The following is an 18,658-nucleotide window of genomic DNA, read 5'->3' as shown; positions in this document are numbered from 1 at the left end:
TGCTTACTTACTACTAAAAGACAAGTTGTCTTGTCTGTTCACTATTTTATTTAAGGACAAACTTGCTATAAGAAACATATGTTTAATGTACCGTAAGGTTTTTTTTGGTAAAATAAAGCTAATAATGCATTTTTTTGTGGTCCCTTTTATCTAGAAAAGTACCGAAGAGTATCGAAATACATTTTGGTACTGGTACCAAAATATTGGTATCGGGACTACACTACAGTATAGTAATGTTTGAGTAAATGTAAGTGATTCTGGTCCACATATTGTACTATGAGTGGTACCAATGTTTTTTTTCCCTGAATTAAAAGAAACGAGAAAAAAACCCTACAACAACGAGGCAGTATTTTGAACGACTACTTTAAAAAGGAACAGCCCCTATAGATGTGGCTTCATTCAAAGAGCTATGAATCCCATCCTACTATCCTTCAATTGTTTGGTATGTATCCCTACGTGGAAAAAGTTTGGACATCCTTGCCATTTACTGTGACGATGTTTGAATACGGCTGCATTTGCACCAGAACAATGTAAGGAAACTAGCACGGTGAAACACACCTTTTCACTGATGGTATAGCCATGTCTTTGGTGTTGGAAAATAACTCCATCTCAAGTTCTTCTGTCTCTAAGTCGTCCATGAACCTGTGTGAGAGAGATATGCAACAGTTGTTGACAGGTAAAGCCAGCACCAGTGTTGCATGCATGAAGCAACACTTAACCTGGTCACTGACTAAAAAAAACCACTAGTGTCGTTTCTGCTCAGGTTCAATCACAAGAACTGATAAGTTGATGCACGTGTTTGTTTTGTTGCAATGCATTGATTTGACTTGGGAAGAATTCAGCAAAAGATATTTCTCTAGCACACACAACACAGATTGCGTGTAAACATTAACACTGACATTTACTTAACTAGGCTGTAAAGAAGTTTGTTAATCGCTGTACAGAGATTCAGCTATTGAATAATTAGTCAAAGTTAATGGTTAATTTCTCACTGTGCTTTAAACTAAACAGAGGGTTGCTAATTCTGCGGGTTACACATTAGGACACTATAAGAAATCCTAGCAAGTGTTACTTCAGTCAAAAACAATACTGCTGTATATTAAATGATAAATGGGTTGTACTTGTATAGCGCTTTTCTACCTTCAGGGTACTCAAAGCGCTTTGACACTACTTCCACATTTACCCATTCACACATTCACGGAGGGAGCTGCCATGCAAGGCGCTAACCAGCACCCATCAGGAGCAAGGGTGAAGTGTCTTGCTCAGGACACAACGGACGTGACGAGGTTGGTACTAGGTGGGGATTGAACCAGGGTACCTCGGGTTGCGCACGGCCACTCTGTCACTGCGCCACGTCCTCCCTGTTCATAGGAATTATATAAAGAATTCTCTACTTTGCTCCATATACATTAAAGCATCGGAAGTTTGTATGCAACATGAGAAAGAGGACTAAACTTCTGGCTGTGGTCTACTGAGGTCCCATGAAAAAAAATAAAAATAAACAAGGCATAGCTACCTTGGTGAGATCAAAAAACATGCCTGGTGCCACACTTGAGAACTTCCCACATGCTCCGGGCCTCTGCATGCTGGCTGTCTTTTTTGAAGGCAGCTGCAACAGCCATTGAATCTCAACTCTTTGAAGACAAAATACATCTGGAAAATCTAAATTAGGGGCACAAAAAGAAGAGAGGGGATTACCACACATTATAATCCAATAATCCAATAATGGTTCTGGATCTGTATCGAAAGATGTTCTCAACGGGAGTCTGCCTAAAGAGGACATTTTCTCTAAACTCAAGTGCCCCTGGTGCACCACACAATTCAGAAATTGACCAATATTTTGGGGAAAATAAAGTTGCAGAAGTGCTTAGATTATAAACTGCCATATTTGATTGGATGACATCACACAAAATGTTGAAATCTAGCAAGACCTCAGTTCAGCAAACACAGGGGATTAGACTCAATTTAGTTTTGTGGCAACTTGTACCATAGTCCTTCAATTTACAAGCTTAAATGGTTCTGTGACGCAGCTGTTAACACAAAACATGTGTATCTCAAATCAATGTCTCTCATTGGGAATGAACTTCCATCCATCCATCCATCCATCCATTTTCTACCGCTTATTCCCTATTGGGGTCGCGGGGGGCGCTGGCGCCTATCTCAGCTACAATCGGTACACCCTGGACAAGTCGCCACCTCATCACAGTGCCAACACAGATAGACAGACAACATTCACACACTAGGGCCAATTTAGTGTTGCCAATCAACCTATCCTCAGGTGCATGTCTTTGGAGGTGGGAGGAAGTCAGAGTACCCGGAGGGAACCCACGCATTCACGGGGAGAACATGCAAACTCCACACAGAATAATCCAGAGCCTGGAATTGAACCCAGGACTGCAGGACCTTCGTATTGTGAGGCAGACACACTAACCCCTCTGCCATCGTGAAGCCTGGGAATGAACTTAAATCAATTTATTGCTGCTTGACCCTCGCTCCCAAAACAACACACTTTTTACATGTAAAAGACAAACAAACTCTTTAAAATAAGACATATTGTATAAAAACAATACAATACATGTAGTACAAACAACTACAGCGGTTGTTTACTTCATGAAGTAATATAATAATAATGTTCTGCATTTACCTTAGAGAGTGGACTTCTAGATAGATAGATGTATAAATAGTACTTTATTGATTCCTTCAGGAGAGTTACTTCAGGAAAATTTAAATTCCAGCAGCAGTGTACAGAGTTGAGATCAATTTAAAAAGTAAAAAGTAAATAATGGAGGTATAAATAGAAATAAAATAAAACAATATTACAATAAGAATCAAAATAAAAAGCAACAATGGGAATAAAGATATTACGGTAAAATAAGAATATAACAAGACAAACTAGGCAGTAGTGACATGTTCTACAGTATATCATTCCAACTGCTTCCCCGTTCAACACACCATCAGCAGCTTCTCCATATTTTCATGTATAAATGTCCATCATGTATATTTCAACATTCTTGGCTGGCTTTAGATTCATTCTGATTTAGTATTGTGCGGACTGGAAGTGATACACCAAGTCGATTTTCTAGTGTAATTAAAGACACATAATTCACTTCTTCTTCTCCTCAACACTGTTTTTCACACTCAATATCTTCCTTCCAATGCTTGGAAAAACAAACTGTTCATCTGTAGCTATAGGCCAACGTTAGCGAGTAAGACCAGATGTTTTGCTACGCCAACTAATGTTCGGAATACTTGTGACTCAAATTTTTGTTTTTTACCGAAAATAATTACAATTAGCCAAGGGAAAGCTCTTATCTCAAAACACTTATTGGTTGGGGCACTCATAAATTGAGGTGCCACTGTATTCTGAATGTAAAAGAAAGGGCTTGAGGAACCTGGCAGTCAGAGTTCAGGGTTATCTGAGCCGGTACAAGGCAGGGCGTGATGACGCAACCTCTCTTTGGCAGCTTCCAGTTTAAACCGCGGCTTGAGTGGAGCGCGTGAGATGCCAAAACATCCAAGCTTGGATGCACATTCAGCTGTTTTTGATGCAAATGTAAATTGGCACCCACACTTGTAATTTGTTTGTTTCATCTTGTGTCACTTTTTAGTAAACGATGTTGTGGTGGACTAGGGGACAGGTCCATGAACAAATGTCCCTGGCCAAGATAATTGTCATCGTAGTGTTTGTATTCATTTGGTTTTATTCGATTATTTTACAAATGTAGGATGCTTGTATTTTGTAGGATTGTTTTACTGTGCACCATTTTAACCTGTCACTGCTCTCTATCCCGCTGTTTTATGTATTAAACATATAACATTTTACAAACCCATTTAAACTTAGTCACTGCGCACTTTAATTCAATTACAGGATTTGTGCAATAGTTAAATTATTATCCGGGGCTGTTATTTTAAGGCTTGGTTATATTCTGCAGTGTATTCCTCTATATTTGCAGCGTGTTTTTTTTAGTGTGACAATTGTGTTTTATTCTATTTAGGTATTTTATAATAGTCCTGGTTTATTTCTATGTGAAATAAATGTACCAAACTAAAGTTCAGCCTCCTCCAGTTAATTCTACCAAGCCGTTTGTTCTTTATTATACAGTAGTTCCAGCTGCTTTTAGTACCCACACCTGCTTAGAACTACTATACCTGTATAAAAAAAGGCTCAACAAGTGGTGTCAAGTTAGTAAAAGCACAATTGCTCAATTCAAACCTCTGTGCCATTGAGAGATCATCAGAAAATTATTCAATATCACTTAATTTCTCCAAAAAAGAAGGTCCTGGATTCGATCATGTGCTCAGGATCTTTCTGTGTGGAGTTTGCATGTTCCCCCCATGATTGCGTGGGTTCCCTCCGGGTACTCCGGCTTTCGCCAACCTCCAAAGACATGCACCTGGGGATAGGTTGATTGGCAACACTAAATTGGCCCTAGTGTGTGAATGTGATTGTGAATGTTGTCTGTCTATCTGTGTTGGCCCAGTGATGAGGTGTCAACTTGTCCAGGGTGAACCCCGCCTTCTGCCCATGTGCAGCTGAGATAGGCTCCAGCACCCCCCGCAACCCCATAAGGGAAAAGCGGTAGGAAATGGATGGATGGATGATTATTTTATTGCATCTTTGTACATCTATCTATCCATGCCTGGGACATATAGTGACAGGCAGAACAATTGAATGCTCTTCCACTAGATGGCAGAAAGTACATAATGAACATGTGTATGTGCCTTATAATCAGAGGTTTTTGCACAATAAATGTCGGGAAACACTGACCTTAATAATTTGACAGACACACAATAGCATTGATATTTGTGATCTTTGAAAAAAATCACCTTTTATGTAGGTTACTTTAAAATGACTAACAATAACCTTTTGTAGCACTTAGTTGGCGTTTGAAAATGTTGAAAAGTGAGATACAGTACATGAGGAGGATCAGGTTGTGAGCGAGGTTTGTCACACGACCGGTCACTCATGGGACACATATAGACACACAAACATTCACTTTCACATTCACACAGTTAGCATACTTGCCAACCCTCCCGATTTTCCCGGGAGACTCCCGAATTTCAGTGCCCCTCCCGAAAATCTCCCGGGGCAACCATTCTCCCGAATTTCTCTCAATTTCCTCATGGACTACAAAATTGGGGGCGTGCCTATAAGCACTTCCTTTAGCGTCTTCTAAAACCTGTCGCCACGTTCGCTTTTCCTCCATACAAACAGCGTGCCGGTCCAGTCACATAATATATGCAGCTTTAACACACACACACACAAGTGAATGCAAGGCATACTTTATCAACAGCTATACAGGTCACATTGAGGGTGGCCGTATAAACAAGTTTAACACTGTTACAAATATGAGGCACAATGTCAACCCACACCAAACAAGAATGACAAACACATTTTGGGAGAATATCCACAGCGTAACACAACATAAACACAACAGAACAAATAACCGAATCCCTTGCAGCACTAACTCTTCCGAGACACTACAATATACAACCCCCTGCTACCACCAAAGCCCGCCCCCCCCAACCTTACCCACCACCTCAACCCCCGGCCCCCCCATCAGGGACGGCGTGGCGCAGTGGGAGAGTGGCCGTGCGCAACCCGAGGGTCACTGGTTCAAATCCCACCTAGAACCAACCTCGTCACGTCCGTTGTGTCCTGAGCAAGACACTTCACCCTTGCTCCTGATGGGTGCTGGTTGGCGCCTTGCATGGCAGCTCCCTCCATCAGTGTGTGAATGTGTGTGTGAATGGGTAAATGTGGAAATAGTGTCAAAGCGCTTTGAGTACCTTGAAGGTAGAAAAGCGCTATACAAGTACAACGCATTTATTTCATTTATTTATCTGCCGAATTCGGAGTTCTCGAGGTTGGCAAGTATGACAGTCAGAGTCAAAACCAATCCCACACTGACTACACAAAAATCTGCTGCGTAAATCACTACACTATCACTGACGAAGTGAACTGCCTGCCATGATCGCTAACCGGCATGGTGTTCAACCCTAGTATGTTTACTGCAGAACCGTACAGCAGGTGTGAAGTTCTGTATCTGAGAGGCCCATCAGGTCCGACATGAGGCTGGCTGCAGCCGTGCATGCAGTCTCTTGACAGGACATTGAAGCAATGAATCACATACGCAGGGTGCAGCATGCTGGGTGAAAGCCTGACAGGTGATTCATGAAAGGTTGGCTGTGTAACTGAAGCCTAATACCTCATCATTTTGATACTAGGTTGCAAAGTAAATGCAGGTTATCCGGTACCTTCCATCTGCTGCACCGTCTGTTTGCCTTAGAAGGCTACAAGAAGATTGTCTGATGGTGATAAATAACAGCATGCTCCTGAACTATATGGGCTTGCTCATTACTACTAGTACACTTTACTCCACCATCAGTGGTCCATTTGTGAATATGGAACCAACAAAACTCCACTTATTGTAAATACAACAGTCACATACTTCAAAAGAGTGTTAAGTTTTATCATCACACGAACGTCAGGTCTAGACATTGATAAACCAACCTCCACCTAGGTCAAAGGTCTGCAACCTTTATTATCAAAAGAGACATTTTGCTGACTTACTAAAGAAACATGGTATAAAGTCGCAAAATGTAACAGCTTATAAACTTGTTTTTATATTACAGGAAAAGCAATCTGTCCAGGTGAAATTAAACACTCTTTTTCCCTATAAGATTTGCCTTTTTGGCAAGTATTCATGGTTAGCTTACCCAAGGGGTTGCACAATAAAGAAGCTGCACTGAACAGACAGGCTTACAGTCCTTTTTACTTGCCTTCCTTGCACCTCAGAACTCAGCTTGGGTTCATTCACAGACTCACAGAAACTTATAGAACTGGTATTATCAAACTATTTTTAAAAACGCAAACAAGGAGGCAGAAGAGCCAAATGAGGCCAAAGAGCCATGGGTTGCAGACCCCTACATTTTGTATTTTATAGATTTATGTCTTGTTTAAAATGTTGTACATCGGAACTTCAGTTTTATTCATTAATCGTTTTTCAAGACTTTTTTTCCATAACAAATAATGGAAATCCAATTAATCTGTCAAGTATAACCACAAAACACATTTTATAGCGCATAAATATAGTTTTACACGCAGAAAACAATGTAAAATACATATAAATGATGAATGAAATGGAGAGATGAATATTTAACACTTTTGCCTGTTTTAAGACGGTTTTGAATTCAATAGGGTCTAACATTTTTTACCCTCAAACTTGGAAGTCGGAGCTGGTAACGATGTCAAAGCCGAGTTATGGCAATCCAGTCAGTTAGAAATCAAGATGGCCAAACCCACAAAAGCTCTTCTTTAAGGTATGTGAATAAACATTTACAGTGTAAAAAACTCTATTTTACAAAATATAGTGTACAAATGTTTGTATATCTGTGGCTTCTTTCATCTCCGTAATATCGCTAAAATTCGCTCCATTTTGTCCACTAAAGATGCCGAGATCATTATCCATGCGTTTGTTACGTCTCGTCTCGATTACTGTAACGTATTATTTTCGGGTCTCCCAATGTCTAGCATTAAAAGATTACAGTTGGTACAAAATGCGGCTGCTAGACTTTTGACAAGAACAAGAAAGTTTGATCATATTACGCCTGTACTGGCTCACCTGCACTGGCTTCCTGTGCACTTAAGATGTGACTTTAAGGTTTTACTACTTACGTATAAAATACTACACGGTCTAGCACCAGCCTATCTTGCCGATTGTATTGTACCATATGTCCCGGCAAGAAATCTGCGTTCAAAAGACTCCGGCTTATTAGTGATTCCTAGAGCTCAAAAAAAGTCTGCGGGCTATAGAGCGTTTTCCGTTCGGGCTCCAGTACTCTGGAATGCCCTCCCGGTAACAGTTCGAGATGCTACCTCAGTAGAAGCATTTAAGTCTCATCTTAAAACTCATCTGTATACTCTAGCCTTTAAATAGACCTCCTTTTTAGACCAGTTGATCTGCCGCTTCTTTTCTTTCTCCTATGTCCCCCCCTCCCTTGTGGAGGGGGTCCGGTCCGATGACCATGGATGAAGTACTGACTGTCCAGAGTCGAGACCCAGGATGGACCGCTCGTCGGGACCCAGGATGGACCGCTCGCCTGTATCGGTTGGGGACATCTCTACGCTGCTGATCCGCTTGAGATGGTTTCCTGTGGACGGGACTCTCACTGCTGTCTTGGAGCCACTATGGATTGAACTTTCACAGTATCATGTTAGACCCGCTCGACATCCATTGCTTTCGGTCCCCTAGAGGGGGGGGGGTTGCCCACATCTGAGGTCCTCTCCAAGGTTTCTCATAGTCAGCATTGTCGCTGGCGTCCCACTGAATGTGAATTCTCCCTGCCCACTGGGTGTGAGTTTTCCTTGCCCTTTTGTGGGTTCTTCCGAGGATGTTGTAGTCGTAATGATTTGTGCAGTCCTTTGAGACATTTGTGATTTGGGGCTATATAAATAAACATTGATTGATTGATTGATTATAGTCCGGTGCGGCTAATATATGGAAAAACATGTTTTTCTATAATTTAGTGGGTGAGGCTTACATACTTTAAAGTTTGGAAAATACAGTATAAGTGATATAATATACACACTACGTGAAAAAAGTAATTTACATTACCATATATAAAGTCCAACAATACAACATATAAGGCCGGCCTAGTGTGAAAAAAATTATACAGAAGTGCTAATAAGGGATATTACAGACACTTCTATAAGTGTATAAGCCCACCCGGGGGTGCTGAGAATTTCCCGACTTTCTCAGTGAGAAATTCGATCTTGGGGAATGTTCCAGTTAACACTATTGACTAGGAAATTGAAAATGCCGACTTTCCAGGATAAATTTAACACACAATGAGTTACCAACATTTTTTCATTATGTGAAATTAAACATAGGGCACACGAACAAATTTATGTTTGGCCGTATGATAACTGAGACTGAAAAGGAATACCAAGGCAACATTTTTTATTCAAAACTAAATCATATGAAAAGTAGGCCGTATGAAAACCCAGGTATCCTCCAGGCATAGTATGTTTCTCTTTCTTGGAAGGGTTGACTGTGACTGTAAGCAAATTTTGTTGTACTTTTTAAGCGCAATCACAAATTAAACATTTGTGTATCTTGTACCACTGTTTGATGCGGAAGTCATTAGGTTGGAGTGTTTAAGTTTTTCTTCTTGTGCACATGTACGAAATCCTTAAAATTTCTAATGTCCCAACTTCAGGAAGTCTATGTGTTGCAACTTGCCGGGTGTCCAATACTGCTTTTTCTTTCATACCGCAGCCAGAATTTAAAATGTAAGAGTTGTGTAGCTAAGCATGAGTAAGACAGCATTTTTTTATTTTTATTTAGGGGAGCTAAAAACCTTCATCATGGCCACTTTGCCCTCAAAGCTTTCCTGTATATTGACATTTAGTCCCTGAGTTTGGACACAATAACATAAACCATCAAAAAAGGCATTTTAATAATGCAGTAAGGAAAATAAAAAATATCAATCTAATAATTTTAGTATCATTTATATTCTGATAGCATACTGGTGTCAATAGTATCGACATCTGAATCAATCATCTTCCTGCTTGGTGTGTGTGTGTGTGTGTGTGTGTGTGTGTGTGTGTGGCATGCTTAGCCATTAATGTTCCTCTTTTCCTCCTGTGATAATGGAATTTGGAAAAAACTTTAAAAAAAATTTCAACCTGGTCCATCTTCGGTGGAATACACTATCATCGGCATTGTGGATGAATGACACATTCGAGCCGGTGTTCTGGCGAGACGATTGATGCAGCTCCTGCATGTGTGTAACATGGAATGTGGAAATGTAAAATGTGTCCCTCCGAGCGTGCACCCCTTTTGAAGTAATCTTTCACCATAGTACAAAATTTTGCTTTTCTTTAGCAAATATATTGCTGGGTATTGTGGCCGAATAGCTCAATTTTTGTTTCATCTGACATCATTTGAACAAAGATAAGACCCTCTGGGGGAAACTTCTATGGTAAGATGAAACAAAAATTGAGCTGTTTGGCCACAATACCGAGCAATATGTTTGGAGGAAAAAAGGACAGCCTTTTAATCCTAGGCACACCACTCCTACCGTCAAGCATGGTGGTGGTAGTATTATGCTCTAGGCCTGTTTTGCTGCCATTAGAACTGGTGCTTTACAGAAAGTTAATGGGAAAATAAAAAGAAGGATTACCTCCAAATTCTTCAGGACAACCCAAAATCATCAGCCCGGAGGTTGGATCATGGGCGCAGTTGGGTGTTCCAACAGGAAAATGACCCCAAACACAAGTCAAAAGTTGTAAAGGGATGGCTAAATTAGGCTAGAATTAAGGTTTTGGAATGGGCTTCCCAAAGTCCTGACTTAAATGTGTGGACAATGCTGAAGAAACAAGTCCATGTCAGAAAACCAACAAATTTAGCTGAACTGCGCCAATTTTGTCAAGAGGAGTGGTCAAAGATTAAACCAGAAGCTTGCCAGAAGCTTGTGGATAACTACCAAAAGTGCCTTATTGCAATGAAACTTGCCAAAGGACATGTAACCAAATGTTAACATTGCTGTATGTATACTTTTGACCCACAGATTTTTGTCACATTTTCAGTGGACCCATAATAAATTCATAAAAGAACCACACTTCATGAATGTTTTTGTGACCAACAAGTGTGTGCTCCCATCACTCTATCACACAAAAACATGAGAGTTGTAGAAAGTACTGGAAACTGAAGACAGCCATGACATTATGTTCTTTACAAGTGTATGTAATCTTTTGATCGCAACTGTATGCAGCTCTAATGGGGATGCAGGGCTGAAGCCAACGCTCAACCCCTGACCAATCGCAACAGAATAGGTGGTGTCGGGGAGAAGGCTGTGGAATCAGAGCATTTTTGCCAAGAGGATAAGAATGCAGATTTGCCCTGTACAGAACTTGAGGTTAATGGAATATTTGAATAAAAACTAACTATTGTGTCCCACTGGGATCCAATATCATCGTAAAAGACCCTGAAATGAGCACGATAAGACCTTGAATATGGCTCACTACAGTTCAAAATGTTTATCATTGTCAGTTTTTACATGTTAATGGGCTGTGGGAGGATGTAAGACAGCTGATAAAACAATTCTTCCTCCGGGCCTCGCTGCTTTTCACCAGAGGAGGAGGTTTACAACACGATCCCACAGCTAATTACGGAACTAGTCTTTAATGCACCTAACTGTTGCCATCTCAACCCATGAAAAGATCCTGATACACTTGTAATTAGAACACACTGGGGAAAGCCCAACCAGAGGCCTGAAGACTTGCCTGTTATGTGTTTTTGCAACCATTTCACATTTGATCCTTTGCTGAAAAGATACCAGCTGCATTGCAGAGGGAATCAAAACAAAGCAGACACACCTCAAGTTGGAGTCGCATCAGGCAGCACTGTGAGTGTGTGTTTGTGTGTGTGTGTGTGCGCGCGCGCGTGTGTGTGCGTGTGTGTGCATGTGTTCTTGTATTCAAACCGTTCTTGAGACATCAACAAGGAAAAGTACCTTCCATATGTGGACCGGTGAACAAGTTAGGATCAAAATCATGGTCTCAGTACGGAAAACCATTGCATCTAATAGAGAATGTCTCATTTGCGCCCTTGTTGGGGAAATCTATCAAAATTAGGGTGGTCCCAAAAAGCAGGGATTTTTCAAATTGACTGTGTCGATTTTAAAAGTGCTTACCCCTCTGGTCAACATATGAAATAACAATTATGTGTAAAAATTTGAAGTGCTCCCCCTCTGGCCAACATATGTAATAACAAGTGTGTGTAAGAAATTAAAAGTGCTCCCCCTTTGGCCAAAATGAATTAAAACAAATAAAATAAATATTTATATAGAGACATATTCTAATAAAGAAGTAAAAAAATGAGGATTCTTTCTTTGTTTCTTTTCTTTTCATAGTTTATTTCGAACATGAGCACATTCACAACACAATACATCACACAGTTTCATATCACCTTACATCGCGTCATGTCCGAAAAGGAGTAGGAAGAAGCAAAGCTTATTTAATCCTACCCCTTTCCCACGTCAGAGCGCCCACAAATACATACATTCATTTACTGACTCTCCTTATAACAAATTGCAAAATGACATCCGTGAATGAGTAATACAACAGTTCTGTAATATGTAATCAATCTATTCAGTCATTACCAACATACTGAGATGAAGAATATCTCATTTTCAATAAGGTAGAAAGTGTTTCTTATAATTATTCTTCTTTGTACTTTGTAAACACTATTAATTTGAACAGCCTCTTAAACCGGATCATATCAGTACAATGTTTAATTTCTTTACTTAATCCAATCTATAATTTAATTCCACATACTGATTCGCTAAAGGTTTTAAGTGTTGTACGTGCATACAAATGTTTTAAATTAGATTTTCCTCTAAGGTTATATTTCTCCTCTTTAGTTAAGAAGAATTGTTGTACATTATTTGGTAGCAGTTTATAATTTGCTTTGTACATCATTTTAGCTGTTTGCAATTTTACCAAATCATCGAGCTTTAATATTTTTGACTCAACAAATAAAGGGTTTGGATGTTCTCTATATCCAACATTATGTATTATTCTAATTGATCTTTTTTGTAACACTGTTAACGAATGTAGTGCACATTTGTAGTTGTTTCCCCATATTTCTGCACAATAACTCAGATATGGTAACACTAGCAAGCAGTAGAGAATATAAAGTGATATATGGACCAGGACGTATTTTGCTCTATTCATTATTGAAATATTATTTGCCACCTTATATTGTATGTTTTGTATACGAGATTTCCAGTTCATTTTATCATCTATTAATACTCCCAAAAATCTGGTTTCTTTTACCCTTTCAATATCGACACCGTCTTTTTGTATTTGTGGCTGATGCTCTTTTCTACTGCTACCGAATAGCATTATTTTAGTTTTACTGAGATTCAAAGATAGTCTGTTTTTATCAAACCATTTTTTTAATTTGTTCATTTCTTCCGTAATTATTTGTATTATCTTCTGTGTGTTCTCTCCTGAACAGAAAGCAGTTGTGTCGTCTGCAAATAAAACTAACTTCAAGTCCATTGTAACTTTACAAATGTCGTTTATATAAAGATTGAACAATCTTGGTCCCAGTATTGATCCCTGGGGTACACCACAAGATATTTCTAACCGTGTTGACATATTTTCACCCATCTTCACATATTGCTTCGTGTTGGTTAAATAGCTTCTTACCCAGTTCAATACCAAACCTCTGATGCCATATCGTTCTAGCTTTTGTATTAAAATATCATGATTAATTGTGTCAAATGCTTTGGTTAAATCCATGAATACTGCGGCTGCACATTATTTACCGTCTATTGCATTTGTAATTTCCTCTGTTATTTTGATTATTGCTATTGATGTTGCGATATTTGCTCTATATCCAAATTGGTTCTCCACGAGCATCCCACTTTTGTTGATAAATTTATCTTATCTGCTATTGAATAGTTTTTTCCATGATTTTGGAGAATTGTGGAAGTAATGAAACTGGTCTGTAGTTAGTGAACTGGTGTATGTTTCCATTCTTATGAATTGGTACAACTTTTGCAATTTTCATTTTGTCAGGGAATTTGCCAGTTAGAAATGATATGTTACTGATAAATGTCATAGGGTCTGAAATGTCTTCTATAACCTTTTTTATCGTTACCATACCTATTCCATGACAGTCGGTTGAGGTCTTAGATTTACAATTTTTTACAATTTTGATTACTTCTTCTTTTGTCCCCTTCTTAAGAAACATGGAATTGGGATTTCTGTCAATGAGCTCACTCAAGTTCTCATCTGACCCATCATCTGCATTTGGAATTCTTTGTTCCAGATTTTTTCCGATACCAACAAAGTAATCATTAAAACGTTCAACTATTTGGTTCATATCGTAATTTTTTGTATTCCCATCCAGAAAGTATGGGGGTAATCTTTCTTAGCACCATTTTTGATGATGCTATTTAGGATTCCCCATGTTGCTCTCATGTTGTTTGTGTTCACATTCAATTACTGACTGTAGTATCCCCTCTTAAATGTTCGTAGTATATCAATTAGCTTGTTTTTATATTTCTTATACTTATTTTCTGCCTCTATGGATCACTGTGTCATAAATTTTCGATGTAATGTGTTTTTTTTTGTGACAAGCATTTCTCAGTCCTTTTGTCATCCATGGTTGGTTGTTTTTCTTTTGCTTTTTACTAAGTTCTTTCCAAGGACAATGTTTAACATAGTGTTAGAAAGGTGTTGAAAAATTTCCCATAAGCATCATCTACATCATCTTCATTGTATACATTGTCACAAGTTTGTTTCCTCAAATCGTCCTTGAAGGAAATTTTTTTTTTCCTCTGTGCATGGTCTTTGAAACGTCTTTTTGTCAATGTTCTTCTTCTTGTAATTCCCATCAGGAATGGTAAAAACTGGCAGATGGTCGCTAATTAAAAAACAATTACAAACTAAATTAAACAAAACTAAAAGCTTACCTTGTTTATATAGCATAGTGTGTATATATTATTAATGTTGTAAATACAAATCTTCATATATCTAGAAAGGGTGGTCTTAAAGAGATAGGCATTTTTCAGAGGTCTCAAGAAAGTAAGAAATTCAAGATGTGTATGAGTGTGTGTGTGTGTGTGTGTGTGTGTGTGTGTGTGTGTGTGTGTGTGTGTGTGTGTGTGTGTGTGTGTGTGTTAAGTACTCTCCACAGTGACGCTTTGCCTTTTCTGGCTGGTATCGTCATGGTCAAACCCATCACAAAAGGTAACCAGAGCCCAAATACCACTGCACAAGAAACTGTAAAAATAAATCATGGGGGTCTGGACAGAAATGTCAATCTTCAGTTAAGAGGTTTTTGAAGCACTAGCTCTCGGTCCAATTCTGACAAGTACATAAATCCTGCACCGCTGTACCACACACACACTCACATGCACACAGAGAAAGACAGCATAAAATAAAATTGTACAAGGAAATGATGAGGATTTTTGAGGAGCCTTTGGAGAGTCTGGGTTGTGTCAACCCTTAAAACGCATGCATTTTTAAAAATAGACAATGCACAGGCTGTGCAGCAAGTATGTTGACTACAACTGCAGCCTGCAAAGGAGAAACGGAAGGGTGCATGTACAGTATGCGTAAAACAAATAGAGCATTAAGAGAAATTCCATACATAATTCATTTAGTATTATAGAACTGGAAGAGTGTTAGAAAAAGCTTTCAATTGATTTTTAAGTCATCAGATTTATATGACCCGTGTTGTAGGATCCTGCATTCTGTTTTCAAGCTCTAAGAAGGCACCACAAGTTTGTTTGTTTTATTTCCAAATCTGGAGTACCCATTTTAATGATCTTTTTGATGGTTATGTGGGTTTTAGATTAATGCAAGGCCTTCCAGAGATGCTAACTTGTGGCCCAGCAGTAAGCTCCTCTATGCTGTGTGTGAGTGATAAAACCTCAAAGGGCAGTTCTTATCTCTCTAAGCAACGCTGCATGTTTACATCCACCTGCATGTAGGACAGCAGATGAAAGCCTCAGGCATGTTTTACCCTGTATGGAGAAATTCATCTTGCAATGAGAGCAAAGCATGGCTACCTTAACTGCTCAGTTTGACCAATGCAATGGACGCTGGAGCCACGTTTAGGATTAACTTCTTAAATAGCAGTCAGTATTATGTAATAGGTTCATTTCGTTGTAATTCCATAGAAGTCTTTGAGCTGCTCTTTGTCTGATCACTCACCTAGGACCTGTTTGTCTTGGGAGACCCTACCAGGGGGCATGAAAACCCCCAGACAACATAGCTCCTAGGATCATTGGGACACGCAAACTCCTCTACCACGGTAAGGTAGCAGCTCAGAGAGGAGTCTGTAGTGGACTCTCCTATTTCTGGGGCTGAGGTCGCTGAGGTAGTTAAAAAGCTCCTCGGCGGCAAGGCCCCGGGGGTGGATGAGATCCGCCCGGAGTTCCTTAAGGCTCTGGATGCTGTGGGGCTGTCTTGGTTGACAAGACTCTGCAGCATCGCGTGGACATCGGGGGCGGTACCTCTGGATTGGCAGACCGGGGTGGTGGTCCCTCTCTTTAAGAAGGGGGACCGGAGGGTGTGTTCCAACTATCGTGGGATCACACTCCTCAGCCTTCCCGGTAAGGTTTATTCAGGTGTACTGGAGAGGAGGCTTCGCCGGATAGTCGAACCTCGGATTCAGGAGGAACAGTGTGGTTTTCGTCCTGGTCGTGGAACTGTGGACCAGCTCTATACTCTCGGCAGGGTTCTTGAGGGTGCATGGGAGTTTGCCCAACCAGTCTACATGTGCTTTGTGGACTTGGAGAAGGCATTCGACCGTGTCCCTCGGGAAGTCCTGTGGGGAGTGCTCAGAGAGTATGGGGTATCGGAATGTCTTATTGTGGCAGTCCGCTCCCTGTATGATCAGTGTCAGAGTTTGGTCCGCATTGCTGGCAGTAAGTCGGACACGTTTCCAGTGAAGGTTGGACTCCGCCAAGGCTGTCCTTTGTCACCGATTCTGTTCATAACTTTTATGGACAGAATTTCTAGGCGCAGTCAAGGCGTTGAGGGGTTCCGGTTTGGTGGCCACGGGATTAGGTCTCTGCTCTTTGCAGATGATGTAGTCCTGATGGCTTCATCTGGCCGGGATCTTCAGCTCTCACTGGATCGGTTCGCAGCCGAGTGTGAAGCGACCGGAATGAGAATCAGCACCTCCAAGTCCGAGTCCATGGTTCTCGCCCGGAAAAGGGTGGAGTGCCATCTCCGGGTTGGGGAGGAGACCCTGCCCCAAGTGGAGGAGTTCAAGTACCTAGGAGTCTTGTTCACGAGTGGGGGAAGAGTGGATCGTGAGATCGACAGGCGGATCGGTGCGGCGTCTTCAGTAATGCGGACGTTGTATCGATCCGTTGTGGTGAAGAAGGAGCTGAGCCGGAAGGCAAAGCTCTCAATTTACCGGTCGATCTACGTTCCCATCCTCACCTATGGTCATGAGCTTTGGGTCATGACCGAAAGGATAAGATCACGGGTACAAGCGGCCGAAATGAGTTTCCTCCGCCGGGTGGCGGGGCTCTCCCTTAGAGATAGGGTGAGAAGCTCTGCCATCCGGGAGGAGCTCAACGTAAAGCCGCTGCTCCTCCACATCGAGAGGAGCCAGATGAGGTGGTTCGGGCATCTGGTCAGGATGCCACCCGAACGCCTCCCTAGGGATGTGTTTAGGGCACGTCCAGCTGGTAGGAGGCCACGGGGAAGACCCAGGACACGTTGGAAAGACTATGTCTCCCGGCTGGCCTGGGAACGCCTCGGGATCCCCCGGGAAGAGCTAGACGAAGTGGCTGGAGATAGGGAAGTCTGGGCTTCCCTGCTTAGGCTGCTGCCCCCGCGACCCGACCTCGGATAAGCGGAGGATGATGGATGGATGGATGGATTATGTAATAGGGTGGGGCTTTGCTAACAGCTGCAGCTTTTCAAACTGATTTACATTAGCGTTGATTTGGAATCACTGGTTGTCTGTTAGTTTATTAAAACATTTTCACTGAAAATGTCTGCTCAGCAAACAGTTTCTAAACATTTAAAAAGCATCTGAAACTTTTTTGTTGAAAAATGATTAGATGTGGCTTTGGAAAGTTCCTTCTTCTCCTGTATTTTATGGATTAAAAGAGAAAAATCCCAAATTACGAAAAAAACAAAACAAGAAGATTACAGAAGGTCCGAGGCCTGCACATGCGTATAGATACATTTTCTGTATCGTTCCTGTATTTTCAAAAAAAATTTTGAGTTAAAATCTGAATTTGTGCATTTTCTGATCAAATACAGCCAAGCTTATACCCTATAGTTACTTGTGATTTGCTTTTGTTTTTTGTTTTGTCGAAGGTGCCAATTTTAGGCACAACAGCTAAATAAGTCAGATGACTTACAAGCTACCTGTCAAGTTGTGCAGTCCGTATTGTTAATAAAAATTATAATCAAGTAGATTTGACTTGCTACGTGGCTATCTAACCAATGTTTAAATCAATGATGCTGTATGCTGAGATTTTCGACTCATTCAGGTGAATATCATCACCTCATAAATCCTACATTTGCCTCATTTGATAGATTGTAGTGTAAAATATGTATATTAAATGAAAAATACACTAACAAAGTGGTACCTCAGCTTACGAGTGCCGTCCAAAACATCCAGTGTTTCAAAGAACAGTAGATTATATTCAATTAAACTAAAATAATAAATTACGAAAACCATGACTGAGATGTGCGTGTAGCCGACACTAAACTAAGGAGATATGACCAAACTAAACATCACCAACATGGCCCAAGCAATGGGCCATGACAGTACCCCCTTCCCATAAAAGACAGATTCTAAACGTCCCAAACAAAAAAAGTCCAAAGTCAAAGGAGGGTGGAGGTAGAAGTTGGTGGAAGATCGCCGGGCCAAGGATAAGTCAGGTGGCGAGGCAGGCGACCACGAACCGACCATATTCGTGGTCGACAAGGAGGCAGACATGAATGGGACCAAATCCACTCCCAAGTCTTGGGAATGGCTCCTGATGGCACAAGGAGTGTCCATGGACTGGCCGCATTTGTGGCCAACAAGGAGGCAGGCTGCAACCCCCTGACGGACACTTCCGCGCCAGGTGAGCAGGCTACTGGGCTGGATGTCAAGCT

At 40.8% G+C, this 18,658-nt stretch overlaps 1 long non-coding RNA gene across 1 annotated transcript in view; it reads right to left on the bottom strand.

Annotated features, from left to right (window-relative positions):
• The window catches only part of LOC133553473 (uncharacterized), a 54,602-nt gene that overhangs the window by 1,925 nt on the left and 34,019 nt on the right, over positions 1-18,658 (bottom strand). The window contains exons 3-4 of the long non-coding RNA XR_009806922.1: positions 1,517-1,662; positions 559-642 (exon numbers count right to left, since the gene is read on the bottom strand). This is a non-coding gene — a long non-coding RNA (uncharacterized LOC133553473). The remainder of the gene's footprint in view (positions 1-558; positions 643-1,516; positions 1,663-18,658) is intronic.

Source organism: Nerophis ophidion, linkage group LG05 (assembly GCF_033978795.1).
Source record: "Nerophis ophidion isolate RoL-2023_Sa linkage group LG05, RoL_Noph_v1.0, whole genome shotgun sequence".
Classification (NCBI taxonomy): Eukaryota; Metazoa; Chordata; class Actinopteri; order Syngnathiformes; family Syngnathidae; genus Nerophis; species Nerophis ophidion.
This window is presented reverse-complemented; position numbering and strand designations above follow the sequence as displayed.